Here is a 17,454-nt window from a genome sequence, read left to right as displayed (position 1 = left end):
CAGCTAACAAGAACAACAGAGCAGCCTTGAGGCTGGCCCTAGGCATTGGGGCCAGGAGCCCTGGGCAAGCCCTGCCTCTGCCACACACCAGGCGTGTGCCTGTGGCTGTACAGCTAAACCTGAGAAATGGAGATAGTACTCACACTCAAGCAGCACTCACTTCACTGTGTTGAGAGGTATATAAAAAAATAAATAAATAATGGATGTAATTGTTCTTACTTCATTTAGGAAAATAAAAGGGCAGATTTTGTTTTGGAATGCTGCTCTGAGGAGGCAGGCTCAGCAAACAGCTGTTTTTTCCTTTAGTGAGCCACAAGGAACCCTGATATTGTGGTGGTTGAAAGAACAATCTCTTCGGATAGCTCCTGGCTCCACCACCAGAGATGTGGGAGCTCTCTGTGCTTCATTCAATTGCTTCATCCATAAATTTAGTACAACTTCAAAGGACCGAGATGAGGATTAAGAGTTAGTATGTGGAAAGGACTTAGAAGAATGCTTGGCAGGTAGGAGGTGCTCAGTGCAAATGCTCAATAAAAAAGAGCATCATGTTTGGTACAGTGGAGGGCCAGCGAAGATGAGGGAACCCCACAATGAGATGGATTGACACAATGGCTGCAACAATGGACTCAAACATACCAACAATCATGAAGATCGTGTAGGACCAGGTAAAGTTTTGTTCTGTTGTACATAGGTTGCCATGAGTCAGTCAACTCGATAGCAACAAACAATAATAACAATTGTTATTATAACGTAAATGCAGCTGACCAGTATTCTGATGCCCAATGAGTCCCTTATATATTTCTGGGGCCAGGCCTACATGGGTAGCTTGACCTTTTTTTTTTTTTGCTAAACCTAAAATCAATTCAGACTGCCTATTGACTTAGCTAGGAAATTAGAATTTTGAGATGGTCATATAGGCCTTTAATAGTGCTTTTGTAGTTCACTTCTAAGGCCACGTGCGTCTGTGACACAAACTTCCATTTTCCGCCCCTGTGAGATGGGCACACACCCTCACAATGATAGGAAGAAAAGGCTACCTTCCACTCTGTTGTTAATATTGATAAGTTCTTCGCATAAGAGTGAAACCAAGAGGTCCCAGGAAGATGGTCCTGGGTAATTCTTCTCCTCTCTGGGTTCACCAAGTTATCCTGGGGAGATACTGGGTGATTCACCAGGTTCCATCTGGGAGGAGGCCATCTGGTCCAGGACTTTTTTTTTGTTGGGAAGTTTTTGATCACTGATTTCATCTTTTCACTTGTTACGGCTCTGTTGAGATTTTCTATTTCCTTTTGAGTCAGTTTGGGTAGGTTTTGTGCTTCTAAGAATGTGTCCACTTCGTTAGGTTATGTTGCCGTACTGTTGTTCAGAGTCTTTTGCCATAATTCTTTTTTTTTTCTTTTTCCTGTCGTGTCAGTTGTAATGTCTCCACTTTCATTTCTTATTTTAGTTATTTGCATCTTTTCTCTCTTTTTTTGTCAGTCTGGCTAAAGGTTTGTCAATTTTATTGATCCTTTCAAAGAACCAATTTCTGCTTCTATTGATTTTCTTAATTGTTTTTCTGTTTCGATTTTATTATTTTGCTCTGGTTACTTCCTTTCTTCTGGTAAATTTAGGTATAGTTTGCTCTCCTCTTTCTAGTTCTTCAAGATGTAGAGTTAGGCTGTTGATTTAAGATTTTTCTTCTTTTTTCATATATGTATTTATTGCTATAAGTTTCTCTATGAGTATTGCCTTCACTGCATCCCATAATTTTTGATGTGTTGTGCTTTCATTTTCCTTTGACTCTAAGTAATTTGTGTTTTATCTTTTGATTTCTTCGTTAACCCATTGACATTTTATTAGTGTGTTATTTAATTAACATATGTTTGTGTATTTCCCAGGCTTTTTTTTTTTTCCCCTCCCGGTGATTGATTTCTAGTTTCACTTCACTGTGGTCAGAAAAGATACTTTGTATTATTTCAGTCTTTCTATATTTATCAAGACTTGCTTTGTGACCTAACATGTGGTCTATCTTGGAGACTGATTCATGTGCACTGGAGTAGAATGTATTTTGTGCTGTTGTTGGGCGGAGTGTTCTCTACATCTCTGTTAAGTCTAGTTGGCATATAGTGTCATTCAGGTCCTCTGTTTCCTTTTTGATCTTCTTTCTAGATGTCCGGTCCAATATTGAAAGTGGTGTATTGAAGTTTCCAACTCTTAGTGTAGTGCTGTATACGTCTACCTTCAATTCTATCAGTGTTTGCTTTATACAGTTAGGTGCTCCGATGTTGGGTGGTGCATATGTATTTATTATTGTTAATTCTTCTTGATGACTTGACCCTTTTATCATTATTTAGTGTCCGTCTTTATCTCTTCTAATAGATTTTGTCTTATAGTCTACCTTGTCTGTTATTAAGATTGCCATCTCAGTTCTCTTTTGATTATTATTTGCATGGAATACTTTCTTTCATCCTTTCACTTTCAACCTATTTGGGTCAGAATTGGAAAACTCTTAATGAGCATTCTTATTCGTGTGGCAATATAATTATTTGTATATGTTCAACAGGAGTTTGTCCTCTTAATTAACAGGACATAATTGGAAACCTTGGTTATGTAACCAGGCTTTGACTGAAACATCACATTTGAGAATGATGCTCAGAGAAAGGCATGACCAGACACTTTTAAAGAAGTATGATTGACTTTATGGAGCCAATGCTTATGAAGCTCTAACAGGAAAACTGGCCTGGTACCTGACTTACAAGATTCCAAGCCTTACCAGTGAGTAAGGAAGGTCACTTTTTGGTAGGCCCAAGAATCTTACAATATTTTGGGACCTCTAGAAAAGAGGAACTCACCCAAATTTTTGGGTACTATTGGTGAAATCTGGTGGCAAGTTCTTGGCTTGGCTTCCTAACCTCAAGAGGCTTTTACAGGTTTAATCTGAGATTCCTTATGAAAACTTTCAGGAAAGCAAATTTTAAAGGTCTATATCATAAATTACCATTCTTGCTGCACCTATGTAAATAATGATGATGAGCCTTGTTTTAAGATCAAGGATGACTTTGCTTTGAAATTGTCTTTGATCAAGAGGAGGGTGACTGTAGAGAGAAATATTGTTTCAATAGAAAATTATGGAAAGGCTTTGTGAACTATCAAATTCTGGTCCTATTCATTGTCTTTGACGTATTTTACATCTCTTTGTAAACTACAGACAATGCATGATTTTGTTTTCTCTCTGTAAATTGAACTAGTTCTTGTTACATAGCTTATGTCTTTTCTCTATATTTTTAAACATAAGCAATTACTCAAGGGAAAATTAGAAATATGTGAGAGACTGTGGTTGGACTTTGACTGAGACTGCCACATAAAATAATTAGGTTTATCTAATAGGTGATAAGTTGCATGAGAAGTATTATCAAAGCAGAAAAATTATATTGGACCAAAAATCGTTGCAAACTTAACAGACATTTCAGTCTCTGGGGGAGCTCTGATGGCTGCTTGGTTCTCCCTGACTCCTTGAAGACCTATTTAAATTTTTATACTCATTCACTGGTGTTGATAAAATTATCCAAATTATAAATAAATACCGGTGGGGTAATTTCCATAAAGTTGCCAAAACTGTTTATAACCAATGTTTGACTTGTCAGATGCATAATCCTGGCAAAACTATTCCTCTTTCTGGAGGGAATCTGGCTTTGCCTTCTGGACCTTTTGAACATTTACAGTTGAATTTCATCTAATTACCACCTAGCACAGGCTATAATTATGTTCTTGTGATTGTATGTATGTTCTCTGGATGCACAGAAGCTTTCCCCTGCCTGAAGGCCAATGCCAAAGGTTACTAGAAAAATTTTCCCTACTTGGGGTATTCCAGTTACCATGGTATTCACTTTACTGGACAAGTCATCAAGGCCTTGATCAAAATTTTACAAACTGCTTGGCACTATCCTTGTCCTTATCACCTTAAATCCTTAGGCAAAGTTGAAAGGCCAATAGAATTCTCAAACTAAAAATTTCTAAATTAGTTGAAGTACTGGACTTCCTTGGAAAGATAAAATATTTGTGAAGTATCATAGTCAGACGCATGTTTCTTGGGATAACCCTACAGCTGATTCCTCATTACCCCATGCTGAATTGACTCAATATTGTAAATCTTTAATGCATTATGGCAAGTTAAGGATGCTGTTCTTGACCCACATTCCAGAGAATATGCCCATCATACTTAGAATCTAGTGACTAGGTATTTTAGAAATGACATCAGAAGAAAATAACCATTGAACCATGGTGAAATAACCCTACCAACTACTCCTGACCACTGACAGTGCAACCAAGCTACAAAGCATCTAGCCGTGAGTACAAATTTCCCAACTAAAATAGGCCCTACCTGACTCTTGGTCCTGTCTGCCCACTGGAAATTTAAAAACCAAACTAACCAGGAATAGAAGTTGATGATGTCACAAGGTAGAAAACTTCCTCCCAAGTTCATGGATCAAGAAGCTACAGGCTTTCCTTTCCTTATTCCCACTCTTACTCTTCTCACATACTCTTCTACTATCTCTTTTTGCTCGTGCACTTTTTTTCTATGAAGACCTTCGTTTTTCTCTCATTTTTGTCTTTTGCTCTGGTCTCGAAAGATAACTCTCTTGTTTGTATCTCAAGCCATTGCAAAGGGCGGAAACCTCACCTACTTCTGCATTTGTCACTATAAGTCTCATTCTGTCCATGATTATCGAGATGACCCTTTCATCAGTTGGGCAGTTCCATGTTTAAACCAATAGAGAATAACAGATTGTAAAAATGGTGTGGTGGGGGCATCTGACCTGCACGTCTAACCTCACAAGGGGAAGAGAATCATTATCAGCATCAACAGCCTAAGGCTGATTCCCATAAGGCAGAGGTCAGACGTGCCTCCAACCTCCAATCTTTTTACCAATTCTCACATCAACCGTCTCTCCCACGGCATTCTCTACTTCTCTGCTAGACTTGATAATTAGTTGCAATGGTCACACAGAACTCACAGACAATACTCATGATTATGGGATTTATTAGGGAAGTAACAGGTTACAACTCAGGATCAAAAATGACTCAAGATACAATTCTTCAATCAGGACAGCTTTTTCCTAGCTCAGAGAAGTAAAATCTTCCTCAGTGTCATTTTTTGACCTATTTGATTTCAATTGGTTTGAGTCTTGGTGGCCTTGGCTTCAAATTGCACTCCAAACATCATTGGGCATTATTCTCCTTATAATTATGATTGTGGTATCTCTGGTGCACTATATTCTCTCAAAGGTCTTAAATTGTTGCTATCAGAAGCTAACACATCTCCAAATGATCTCATTAAGACTGAAATGACAAAAGAAACATGAAGCAGAGGTTGGCCCTCAAGAATACAAACCTGATACTGTGACCTGCAAATACTAAGCAGACACCTTGCCTGGATGACAATGTGGTGACCGGGAGTAGTGCCTTATCTTAAAATTGATCATACCTCTCACTGAACCGAGAGTATGATCAAAAGAGGGGAGTTACCCCAACTATACTAGGCCCATGATGGAGTCCCTTATGCTAAGCCACACATAGCTAACTGAAACCTAATTAAGTTTCTATTTTTTGTAAGTGCGTGACCTTCCCAAAAGCCAAAACCTAAGTCAACCAACCCACGTTTGTCACCTCAGCTATAGTATATGACCTGGCTACAAAAGTTCCCAGTATATCATATAAAAAAGTAACTTAGAACTAACCAATCAATTTTTGCCCAGTATAGCTTCTTGCTCCTGTGTGCCTATTGCCTATAAAACCCTTCAGCTTTGTACGTTCTTCGGAGCTGTAGTCTGACTTTCAAACTAGACACTCCCCAGTTCATGAATTGCTAAACAAAGCCAATGAGTTCAGACAAAATTAATGTTTTGTTAAAAAAAATTATTTTAACAAACCAAAACCACTCTCTTCCTCTCCTGCCAGCTTAGTGAGTTCAGACTACTGCAGACAAGAACACAGGGCACCCCCTCCCACCAGTTCCCAGTTGGGGGGCTTTCTTCCTGCGACAACCAGTATTTCAGCATTTCTCATCCTGCCCCCAGCTGCCTGTTTCTGAAGTTAAGTCCAGGAAAATGCAGTCAAGGGGTAGAGGCTCCCTTCTACTCACCCCCTACTCATGGAATGGAGGCTCTACATTGGGCATGGAATGTTGAGACTACTGGAGCCCCAATAGCCCTCCCCTCAGTTCATAAGGTGGTGATTCCACACCAGGAGAGGCAAGTGAAGAATATCCCGGCTGGTGACTTCCTTCCACTGAGCACTCAGCCCCTATAGTGGAGGTGTCACTCAGAGAGATGTTTGCTATTGTCCCCATCCCAAGCTCTGGAGCCCTGCCTCAAAGATTTTGAGAATGAAATTTAGAGAAGCAAGCTGTAACACAAATAGCTCCTAATCTCTTCCCAAAGAAACTGACTTCATTTGCAACACAGTATGGAGAAGTTTAAACTAAGGGCACTCGCAAGAACAGTGGAAGTTGTAATGAAAGGTAATTGGGGAGATATTTGTGGATCTTGATCTAATAATCAAGAACTGCTAGTACTGAAGGAACAAGTGAAAGGGACACCGAAGGCATTGGCAAAAAACAGGAATTGATGGAATTGAGATGCTTCAACAAACAGATGCAACGCTGGAAATGCTTACTCAAGTATGTCAAGAAATTTGGAAGAAAGCTATTTGGCCAGGCTACTGGAAGAAATCCATTAGTGCCCATTCCAAAGAAAGGCAATCAAACAGAATGAGGAAATTATTAAACAATATCATTAATATCACATGCTAGCAAAATTTTGCTGAAAATAATTCAAAAATGGCTGCAGCGATACATTAACAGGAAACTGCCAGAAGTTCAAGCCAGATTCAGAAGAGGACATGAAACAAAAGATACATATCATTGCTGATATCTGATGGATCTTGACCAAAAACAGAGAATACCAGAAAGATGTGTACCAGTGTTTTATCAACTACGTGAAGGCATTTGATTGTGTAGATGATAATAAATTATGGATAACACTGTGAAGAATAGGAATTCTAGAATACTTAATTGTGGTCATGCGGAATCTACACATGAACCAAGAGGCAGTCATTCAAACAGAACTAAGGGATACTGTGTGGTTTAAAATTGGTAAAGGTGTGCAGCAAGGTTGTATTCTTTCACTTTACTTATTCAATCTATATGCTGAATAAATAATCCAAGAAGCTGGGCTATTTGAAGAACATGGCATCAGGATTGGAGTAAGACTTACTAAAAATCTGAGATATGAAGGTGACATAACCTTCTTTGCCAAAAGTGAAGACAACTTGAAGCACTTACTGATGAAGGTAAAAGACTTCTTCAGTATGGATTACATATGAAAATAAAGAAAATCCATACAACTGAACTAATAAACAACATTATGATAAATAGCAAAGAAATTGAAGTTGTCAAGAATTTCATTCTTCTTGGATCAACAATCAGTGCCCATGGAAGCAGTAGTCAAGAAATCAAATGACATATTGCATTGGGAAAATCTGCAGCAAAAGACCTCTTTAAAATCTTAAAAAGCAAAGATGTCACTTTGAGGACTAAGGTGCACCTGACCCCAGGCGTGATCTTTTCCGTTGCCTGATATGCATGTGAAAGATGGACAATAATAAAGGAAGACCAAAGAACTGACACGTTCAAAGTGTGTTGTTGTCATATAATATTGAATACACCATAGATTGCCAAAAGAGTGAACAAATCGTTTTGGAGGAAGTACAGCCAGAATGCTCCTTAGAGGCAAGGATGGTGAGACTTTATCTCACTTACTTTGGACATGTCATCAGAAGAGACCAAACCCTGGAGAAGGACATTAAGCTTGGTAAAGTAATGAGATGGATTAACATAGAGGCCACAACAATGGCCTCAAACATTGCAATGACTTTGAGGATGGCACAGGACCAGGTGTCATACAAAAGGTCGCTATGAGTTGGAGCCGACTTTACAGCACCAAACAACAACAACGAAGATACAGCCTAGACTGTAGTATGCAGAAGAGAACCAGGGAATAAGGTAGCTAGGAGGAGCACCTGGAGTCAGAACAAATATCAAACACTGATCTCAGAACAATTCCTTCCAAGGAGTCACAATTTTATTGGATTAGTTTTTAGAGGAATTTATGCCCTAGGGTATCATTGAAAACAGTAGAGCAACTGACTAGCAATTAGTGGAGTTAAATAGCTGGGTGTGGTCAGGGAAAAGAGTGGAAGACAGCCCTATCAAAACCACTGTCATCTCAGAATTATTGTGGGAGTAACCAAAGCTGCACCTCGGGAGCAACATTGGAGGCTTAACACTGTTGGGGGACGGGAGTAATAGACTTCACTTAAATAACCCACCAGTCACTAAGCAAAAAAAAAAAAAAAACACCAAGCAAATAAAAATAACAAGCCCTGGAGAGTAGGGATCAATACCCAGAATTCTACAATATATTGTTTAAAATATCCAGTTCACCCTCCCGAAAATTACAAGACATGCAGATAAACAAGAAAGTATGACCCAAACACCAGAAAATAATAATACTAATAAAAATAAAAATGCAGGTAAGAGAAACTGCTAGTGAAAGTGGCCAGACGTTGGATTTAACAGAAAAAAAATTCAAAGTAGCCATTATAAATATGTTCACAGAACTAAAGGACATCATGATTAAAAAAGAGGAAGGTATGATAACAGTATCAAATCCAACAAAGAATATCACTAAAGAGATAGAAATTATTTAAAAAAAAGAAAAATTCTGGAGTTGAAAAGTACAATAACTGAAATAAAAAATTCACTAGAGTTGGAGATTTTAGTGTCCCACTTTAAATAATGGATAGAACAACTAGAGAGAAGATCATCAACAAGGAAATAGAAGTTGTGAACAACACTATAAAGCAACTAGACCTACAGACATTTATAGAAAAATCAACCCAACAACAACAGAATGCACACTCTTCTCAACTGCACATGGAACATTCTCCAGGACACACCATATTTATACTAGGTCATAAAACAAATTTCAATAAATTTAAAAGGACTGAAATCATACAAAGTATGTTTTTGGACCACAATAGAATGAAAACTGAAATCAATAACAGAAAACAATTAACAAAATCACAAATATTAAACAATACATTCTGAATGGGTTAAAGAAGAATTCCAAAGGGAAATCAGAAAATGCTTTAAGGTGAGTGAAAATTGTTAAAGAAAATGCCCCCCATTGTTTAAATTTAGCTCTTAATCCTTCACAGAAACTTAAAACTGGTAATAAAGACAGTTCTGGGAAAAGTTTAAATAATTAGATAAGCCATAAATAGCCTTTAGAATGCAGACAAGCAAACTTAATAAACCAATCCAAGTCACCTCCTGCTGATTAAGTGAATCACAACCAATTATTTTAAATTTCCCTTTTAGAAAATTCCCTAAAAATTTGTACCCTATATAAGTTGATTAAAATTGTAATGTGATGAACTCATCTTTTTGGAGGGGTGATCCTTGTTCTCAGTTTTTTCCACACAATACAACATTTTAACTCTAATTGACTTATTGATCAGATTTTTTCTTTTGACAAAATGAAAACATAACATACCAAAACTTATGGGATGCAGCAAAGGCAGTGTTCAGGAGGAAATTTATAGCCGTAAGCACCTACAATAAGAAAGATGAAAGATTGCAAATCAATAATGTAACTTTTGTGTCTAGAAAAAGAGCAAACTAAGCCCAAAGCTACCAGAAAGAAGGAAATAACAAACATCAGAGCAAAGATAAATGAAATAGAGAGTAGAAAAGCAACAGAGAGAATCAACAAAACCAGAAGCTGATATTTTAAAAAGATCAATAAAATTAACAACCCTTTAGCTAGACTGACAAGGAAAAGAGAGAAGATGTAAATATCAGAAATAAGAGTGAGGACATTACAACTGACCCTACAGAAATAAAAAGGATTATAAGAGAATACTATGAACAATTTTACACCAACAAATTTGATCACTTAGATGAAATGGACAAATTCCTAAAAACACATAAACTTGCGACATTGACTCAAGAAAAAAATAGATCTTAAAAAACTCATAATAAGTGAAGAGATTGAATCGGTAATTAAAAACCTCCCAAAGAAAAATCCTGGCCCAGATGGCTTCATTGGGGAATTCTATCAAACATCTATAGAAGAAGTGACCTCAATCCTTCTTAAACTTTTCCAGAAAATAGAAGAGGAGGGAACGCTTCCTAACTCATTCTATGAGGCTAGCATTACCATGATACCAAAGTCAGACAAAGACACACAAGAAAAAAAACTACAGAACAATTTCCCTTATGAGGATAGATGCAAAAAAAAAATCCTTAACAAATTATTAGTACATCAGTGCTCTCTTTGACAGAACATATACTAAAATTGGAAAGATACAGAGATTAGCATGGCCCCTACGCAAGCATGACATGCAAATTCATGAAGTATTCCATATTTTATATATGTATGTATATATATATGTGTGTGTATATATATATATATTGAAACACTGGTGGTGTAGTGGTTAAGAGCTACAGCTGCTAACCAAAAGGTTGGCCATTCGAATCTACCAAGTGTGCCTTGGAAACCATATGTGGCAGTTCTACTCTGTCCTATAGGGTTGCTATGAGTCAGAATCGACTCAAAAGCAACGGGTTTGGTTTTGGTTTTATATACAATATACATACACGATGCCTTTAAACTGTGATGTTAGTGAAGAATATTGAATATACCATGGACTGCCAAAAGAACGAACAAATTTGTTGTCTTGGAAGAAGTACTACCAGAATGCTCCTTAGAAGCAAGGGTGACAAGACTTTGCCCTCACATACTTTGGACATGTTATCAGGAGGGTTCAGTCCATGGAGAAGGAGATCATGCTTGGTAAAGTAGAAGGTCAGTGAAAAAGATGAAGACCCTCAACGAAATGGATTGACACAGTGGCTGCAACAATGGGCTCCTCAAGCATAGCCATTATTGTGAGGATGGCTCAAGACAGGGCAGTGTTTTGTTCTGTTGTACACAGGGTCGCTATGAGTTGGAACCGACCCGACGGCACCTAACAAAAACAATACATATACGTACATATATACATACATACATACATACATATATATATATATATATTAGCACACCAAATCAAAAAGCATATTAAAAGGATTATATACCATGATCAAGTGGGATTTATCCCAGGAAGGTAAGAGTGGTTCAACATTAGAATATCAATCAATGTAACACACCTTATTAATGGAACAAAGAAAAAGAACCATAGGGTCATTTTGATCAATGCAGAGAAGGCAGTTGACAAAATTCAACACGCTTTGGTGATAAAAAAAAAAAAAATTCAACAAACTAAGAATAGAAGGGAAATTTCTTGATCTGATAAACAGCATTGATGAAAAATCCATAACTCAATGGAGAAAGACTAAGAGATTTCCCCTTAAGATGCAAGAACAAGACAAGGATGCTCCCTCTCTCTCACCATTGCTATTGAATATTGTACTGGAAGTCCTAGTCAGAGCAATTAGGCAAGAAAAAGAAATTAAAGGTGTCCAAATCAGGAAGGAAGATCTAAAACTGTCCCTTTCGCTGATGACATGAAAACATTGAAGAATCCACAAGAAATCTACAAGACCTAATAAATGAATTCAGCAAAGTGGCTGCATATAAGGACAAGGTAAAAAAAAAAAAATCAGGCGAGTTTCTATACACTAGTGTCTTAGGCTGAGTTCTCTAGAGAAGCAAAACCAGTAAACAAAAAAACCAAATCCATTGCTGTTAAGTCAATTCCAACTCATAGCAACCCTATAGGACAGAGTAGAACTTCCCTATAGGGTTTCCAAGGAGTGGCTAGTAGATTTGAACTGCTGAACTTTTGGTTAGCAGCCGAGTTATTAACCACTGCGCCCCCAGGGCTCCAAAACCAGTAAAGTGTATAAATATATATACAGAGAGATTTATATCAAGGAAATGCCTCACGTGGTTGTAGATGCTGGAAAGTCCCAAGTCCATGTGTCAGGTTAGAGGCTTCTTCTGACTCACTTAGCTGTAGTGTCTGGCAAACCCAAGATAAACAGGTGAGACAGCAGGGCTCTGGTTTATAGATTTCGGAGACTGACAAATCACAAGATTGGCAGGCAAGACGCCAGGTAAGCTGCTAGCTCAAGTTCCAAGAACCAGGGGTCAGATGAACTAGAGCCAGCTGCAGGATGCAGAGCAAGCAAAAGCCCACGAGCCTTGCCAGAAAGTCCACCGATATTGGATGCAGGCCAAATCCAAAGGAAACTCCCTTTCAACTGATTGGCTACTCACAGCAGATCACATCATGGAGGTGATTACATCATTACATGACTATATGGAGGTGATTACATCATTATATGACTGTGAAACTACATTATAACTGCCAAACCACTGAGAATCATTGCCCAGGCAAGTTGATACACAACCTTAACCACCACAGTCCACCCCTTGTCAACTTGGCCCCTGTACACATCTCCTTAAACCATACATAATCTCTGAATAAAGGCAATTATAAAGTCATACTTGCACCTAACATGATACAACTATCATGTGTACAACCAAAAATGCACCAGCCCTGTTTATATCTTATATTTTATAAGTGAAGAAAACAAAAATATTTGAGGAACAGGTACAAGGAAGAAATAATCATAACAATTACAGTCTTTATTTCTGCAACTGGTCATGTGGTCATAATTGGTATTTAGAACTACCTTCTTCTACCACACATTCCGTATTCCCTCTGCCCTCAGCAAACACTTGAGCTGGTCATGGTTCTTTGCTTGGTGGGGTGACCCAAACCTTCATTCCTGAAGGGTCTGAACCATTAGTAGTCATTTTGGAATTGGGTTGCTGTAGTTTTCCATTGACTTTAATCACAGGGCCTGATAGTCCTAAGAGACGCCCGAAGGCATCTCCTACATTCTGACTTACTCTTTTTTTACCTCTATTATGTAATATAAATCCAATTTCCTCTAGGTAATCAAGATCAATCACACCAGTCAATATGGTAAATCCTTTCTTTGCCTGTTGATCCAGAAGTATAAGAAGCTCATAGTGGCTGGGTGACATTCTTAAATTCCAGTTCAACGGGATCAGTGATATGTCTCAAGGTGGGAACATTCCTCCCTTTGGAACTAAGACCTCTAGACCTGCAGAGGATAGGATCGTGGGAACAGGAAGCAAAAATTTTGCGGGTAGGTCACTAGGGGTAATTGTGAATGTTGGCACTCCCGTTTCCACCCATTGATTCCTGGACCCATGAATCCTGGCTATGGGAGAAACAGCACCATATATTGGATGCTCATTTACAGCATATATAGCCTCCTGGAGAACATCGCCCCAATACTGCAAGGTATTGCCACCTACCTGGTGCCGTAATTGTGTCTTTAGAAGGCCATTCCATCATTCTATCAAGCCACCTGCTTCAGGATAATGGGGAACATGGTAAGAGCAGTGAATTCCATGATGGGCTCATTGCTGCGCTTCATTTGCTGTGAAGTGAGTCCCTTGATCCAAGACGATGGTGTGTGGGATACCATGACGGTATAAGGCATTCTGTAAGTCCTTGGATGATAGTTTGGAAGAAGAATTGCATTCAAGGAAGGCAAATCTATATCCAGAGTAAGTGTCTATCCCAGTAAGAACAAAACGCTGCCCTTTTCATGATGGAAGTGGTCCAGTGTAATCAACTTGCCACCAGGTTGCTGGCTGATCACCTCAAGGGATGGTGCCACATCAGGGACTCAGTGTTGGTCTCTGCTGCTGGCAGATTGGGCACTCAGCAGTGGCTGTAGCCAAGTAGGCTTTGTTGAGTGGAAGTCCATGTTGCTGGGCCTGTGCATAATTTCCATCTCTGCTACCACAGCCACTTTGTTCATGAGCCTATTGGGCAATGACAACAGTGGCTAAGGAAAGATGACTGGTTTCCACAGAACGTGTCATCCTATCCACTTGATTGTTAAAAATCCTCCTCTGCTGAGGTCACCCTTTGGTGAGCATTTACATGAGACACAAATATCTTCACTTCTTTGGCCCATTCAGAAAGGTCCATCCACATACCTCTTACCCATACCTCCTTATTGCCAATTTTCCAATCATGTTACTTCCAAGTCCCTGACAATCCAGACAAACCACTGGCCACAGCCCATGAATCAGTATACAATCGCATATCTGGCCATATCTCCTTCCAAGTAAAGTGAACAAAGTGCACTGCTAAAAATTCTGCCCATTGGGAGGATTTCCCTTCACCGCTGTCCTTCAGGGAGGTCCCAGAAAGGGGCTGTAATGCTGCCACTGTCCGCTTTCAAGTGGTGCCTGCATATCTCGCAGAACCATCTGTAAACCAGGCACAGGTTTTCTCCTCCTCAATCAACTGATCATAAGGAACTCCCCACGAGGCCATAGGTGTAGACTGGGAGATGGAAGGTAGTGTGACAGGAGTGGAGAACATGGGCATTTGGGCCACTTCCTCATGCAACTTACTTGTGCTTTCAGGTTCTGCTCAGGCCCGGTCTCATATATACTGCTTCCATTTAATGATGGTGTGTTGCTGTGCACATCCAACTTTATGGCTTTCTGGGTCAGACAACACCCAGTTCACGATGGGCAGCTCAGGCCATACGGTGACTTGGTAGCCCATGGTTAAGCATTCTGTCTTTGTTAAAGCATAGTAGCAAGCCAAACAATGTTTCTCAAAAGGACAGTAGTTACCTGCAGAGGATGGCAGGCTTTGCTCCAAAATCCTAAGGGTTTGTACTATTATTCACCAATAGGGACCTGCCAAAGTCTCCAAACAGCATCTCTATCTGCCATGGACACTTCTGGCACCGTTGGATCAGCTGGATCATATGGCCAAAGTGGCATGGCAGCTTGCATGGCAGCCTGAACCTGTTGTAAAGCCTTCTGTTGTTCTGGGCCCCACTCAAAAATAGCAGCTTTTCAGCCTGTTTTCATAGTTTCAGGGGACATCTAGATCAATTAACATAATAAAGTTTGTTAAGAAAATGTTCTACATCCCACTTTGACCAGCAGCGTTGGGGGTCTTAAAAGTTTTCGAGGGGGACCTCATACCACCAAGAAAGAAGCACTGGGAGCAGAGCACGTCCTTTGGACCCGAGGTTCCTGCACAGAGAAGCTTCTAGTCTGGGGGAAGACTGATGATGAGGAGGACCTTCCTCCAGAGCCGACAGAGAGAGAAAGCCTTCCCCTGGAGCTGACTCCCTGAATTTGGACTTGTAGCCTACTGGACTGTGAGAGAATAAACTTCTCTTTGTTAAAGGCATCCACTTGTGGTATTTCTGTTAGAGCAGCACTAACTAAGACAGAATTTGGTACCGACAGAGTGGGGTGCTGCTCTAACAGATACCTAAAATGTGGAAGCAGTTTTGAAACTGTGAATGGATAGAGCAGTGGCAGTAGCGAAGGACCAGCAGCAGCAGAGAACCTGCAGTGGCAGAGAAGTGGCAGCGGCAGAGAACCAACAGGAGCAGAACCAGGAGACCAGCGCGAGATGGCACTGGAGCCAACCCACAGAGCAAGGGAGCTGAGTACCTGTGCACAGGAGGCTTCCTGGTGGAGTGGGGTGCCTCCAGGCACTTACCAGTGAAGCTACCAAGCTTTGGAACACTTGCCCCAGCAGGGCAAATACGGGTGTGAGGCCCGAGGAGCCAAGAGTCCAAGAAGCCAGGAAACAGAAGCTGAAGAGACAAGGAACACAAAAAGCCGAGCTGCCTCAGTCTCAAAAGGTCTCAAACTCCCAGGAGAATTGCAACCATCTCCATGCCTGGATGTCATTAAATTTCGTAACATTATTTATGTCAAGATGGGACCAGAGCTGAATTTTGACACTCAAGATTTAGCATCCACCTGGGACAACTTTGCTGAAAGACAAGATTTGAACATCAGATACTTCAACTCTAAAAGAAATGTGACCTATCCACTATCAAGAGGTCCCTAGGGTGGCACGAACAGTTTGTGCTCAACTGCTAACCTAAAGATTGGCAGTTCAAATTCACCCAGTGATACTGCAAAAGATAGCCCTGGCAATATGCTTCAGTTAAGATCACAACCAAAAAAAAAACCCTATGGTTCTACCCTGCAACACATAGGATCACCATGAGTCAGAATCGATTCTGCAGCAACTAACAAAAACAACAACATCCATGATGACCTAGATTGAAAATGCAGTAAATTCAACCTCTTGTCTTTCTTGAATAAAAAGCCTATCAATCTTAAAAAAAAAAAAAAAAAAAGTTTTCAAGGGGCCATCTAAGATACATCTATTTGTCCCATCCCACTCGGAGCAAAGGAGAATGGAGAAAACCAAAGACACAAGGAAAATATTAGCCCAAAGGACTAATGGACTACGTGAACCAGAGACTCTACCAGCCCGAGACCAGAAGAACTAGATGGTGCCTGGCTACCACTGCCCTGATAGGGAACACAAGAGAGAGTCCTGGACAGAGCAGGAGAAAAATGTAGAACAGAACTCAAATTCACATAAAAAGACCAGACTTAATGGTCTGACGGAGACTGGAGGAACCCCAGAAACTATGGCCCCTAGACTCACTGTTAACCCAGAACTAAAACATTCCCAAAGCCCACTCTTCAGATAAAGATTAGACAGGACTATAAAACAGAAAATAATACACGTGAGGAATGTGCTTCTTAGTTTAATCAGATACAGGAGACCAAATGGACAGCTCCTGTCCAAAAGTAGGATGAGAAGGCAGGAAGGGACAGAAACTGGTTGAATGGACACAGGGAACCTGGAGTGGAAATGGGGAGTATGCTATCACATTGTGGGGATTGCAACTAATGTCACAAAACAATATATGTATAAATTTTGAATGAGAAATTAACTTGAGTTGTAAACTTTCACCTAAAGCACGATTAAAAAAAAAAAAAGAATAGCAGCTTTTCTAGTCACTTGATAAATAGGCCGGAGTAGCACACCCAAATGAAAGATATGTTGCCTCCAAAATCCAAAGAGGCATTGTGCCTCCTTTTTAGTTGTGGGAGGGGCCAGATGCATAACTTATCCTTCACTTTAGAAGGAATATCTCGACATGCCCCACACCACTGGACTCCTAGAAATGTCACTGAGGTGGAAGGTGCCTGAACTTTTGTCAGATTAATTTTTCAGCCTCTAGCACGCAAATGTTTTACCAGTAAGTCCAGAGTCATTGACACTTCTTCCCTACTAGGTCCAAGCAGCATAACGTCATCAATGTAGTGGACCAGTGTGACATCTTGTGGAAGGGAAAGGCGATCAAGGTCCCTGTGGACTAAATTATGACATAGGGACAGAGAGTTGATGTAGCCCTAATGTAGGTGCATTGCTGGTCTTGCCAGCTGAAGACAAACTGCATCTGGTGGTCCTTTGAAACAGGTATGGAGATAAAGGCATTAGCCAGAT

At 39.9% G+C, this 17,454-nt stretch overlaps 1 non-coding gene across 1 annotated transcript; it reads left to right on the top strand.

Annotated features, from left to right (window-relative positions):
• Window positions 1–10,375: 10,375 nt before the first annotated feature.
• LOC111820572 (U6 spliceosomal RNA) lies at window positions 10,376–10,477 on the top strand. Its single transcript, XR_002824110.1, has one exon. It is a non-coding gene; the product is annotated as a U6 spliceosomal RNA (small nuclear RNA).
• Window positions 10,478–17,454: the final 6,977 nt, after the last annotated feature.

Source organism: Trichechus manatus, unplaced genomic scaffold (assembly GCF_000243295.1).
Source record: "Trichechus manatus latirostris isolate Lorelei unplaced genomic scaffold, TriManLat1.0 scaffold00042, whole genome shotgun sequence".
NCBI lineage: Eukaryota > Metazoa > Chordata > Mammalia > Sirenia > Trichechidae > Trichechus > Trichechus manatus.
This window is presented reverse-complemented; position numbering and strand designations above follow the sequence as displayed.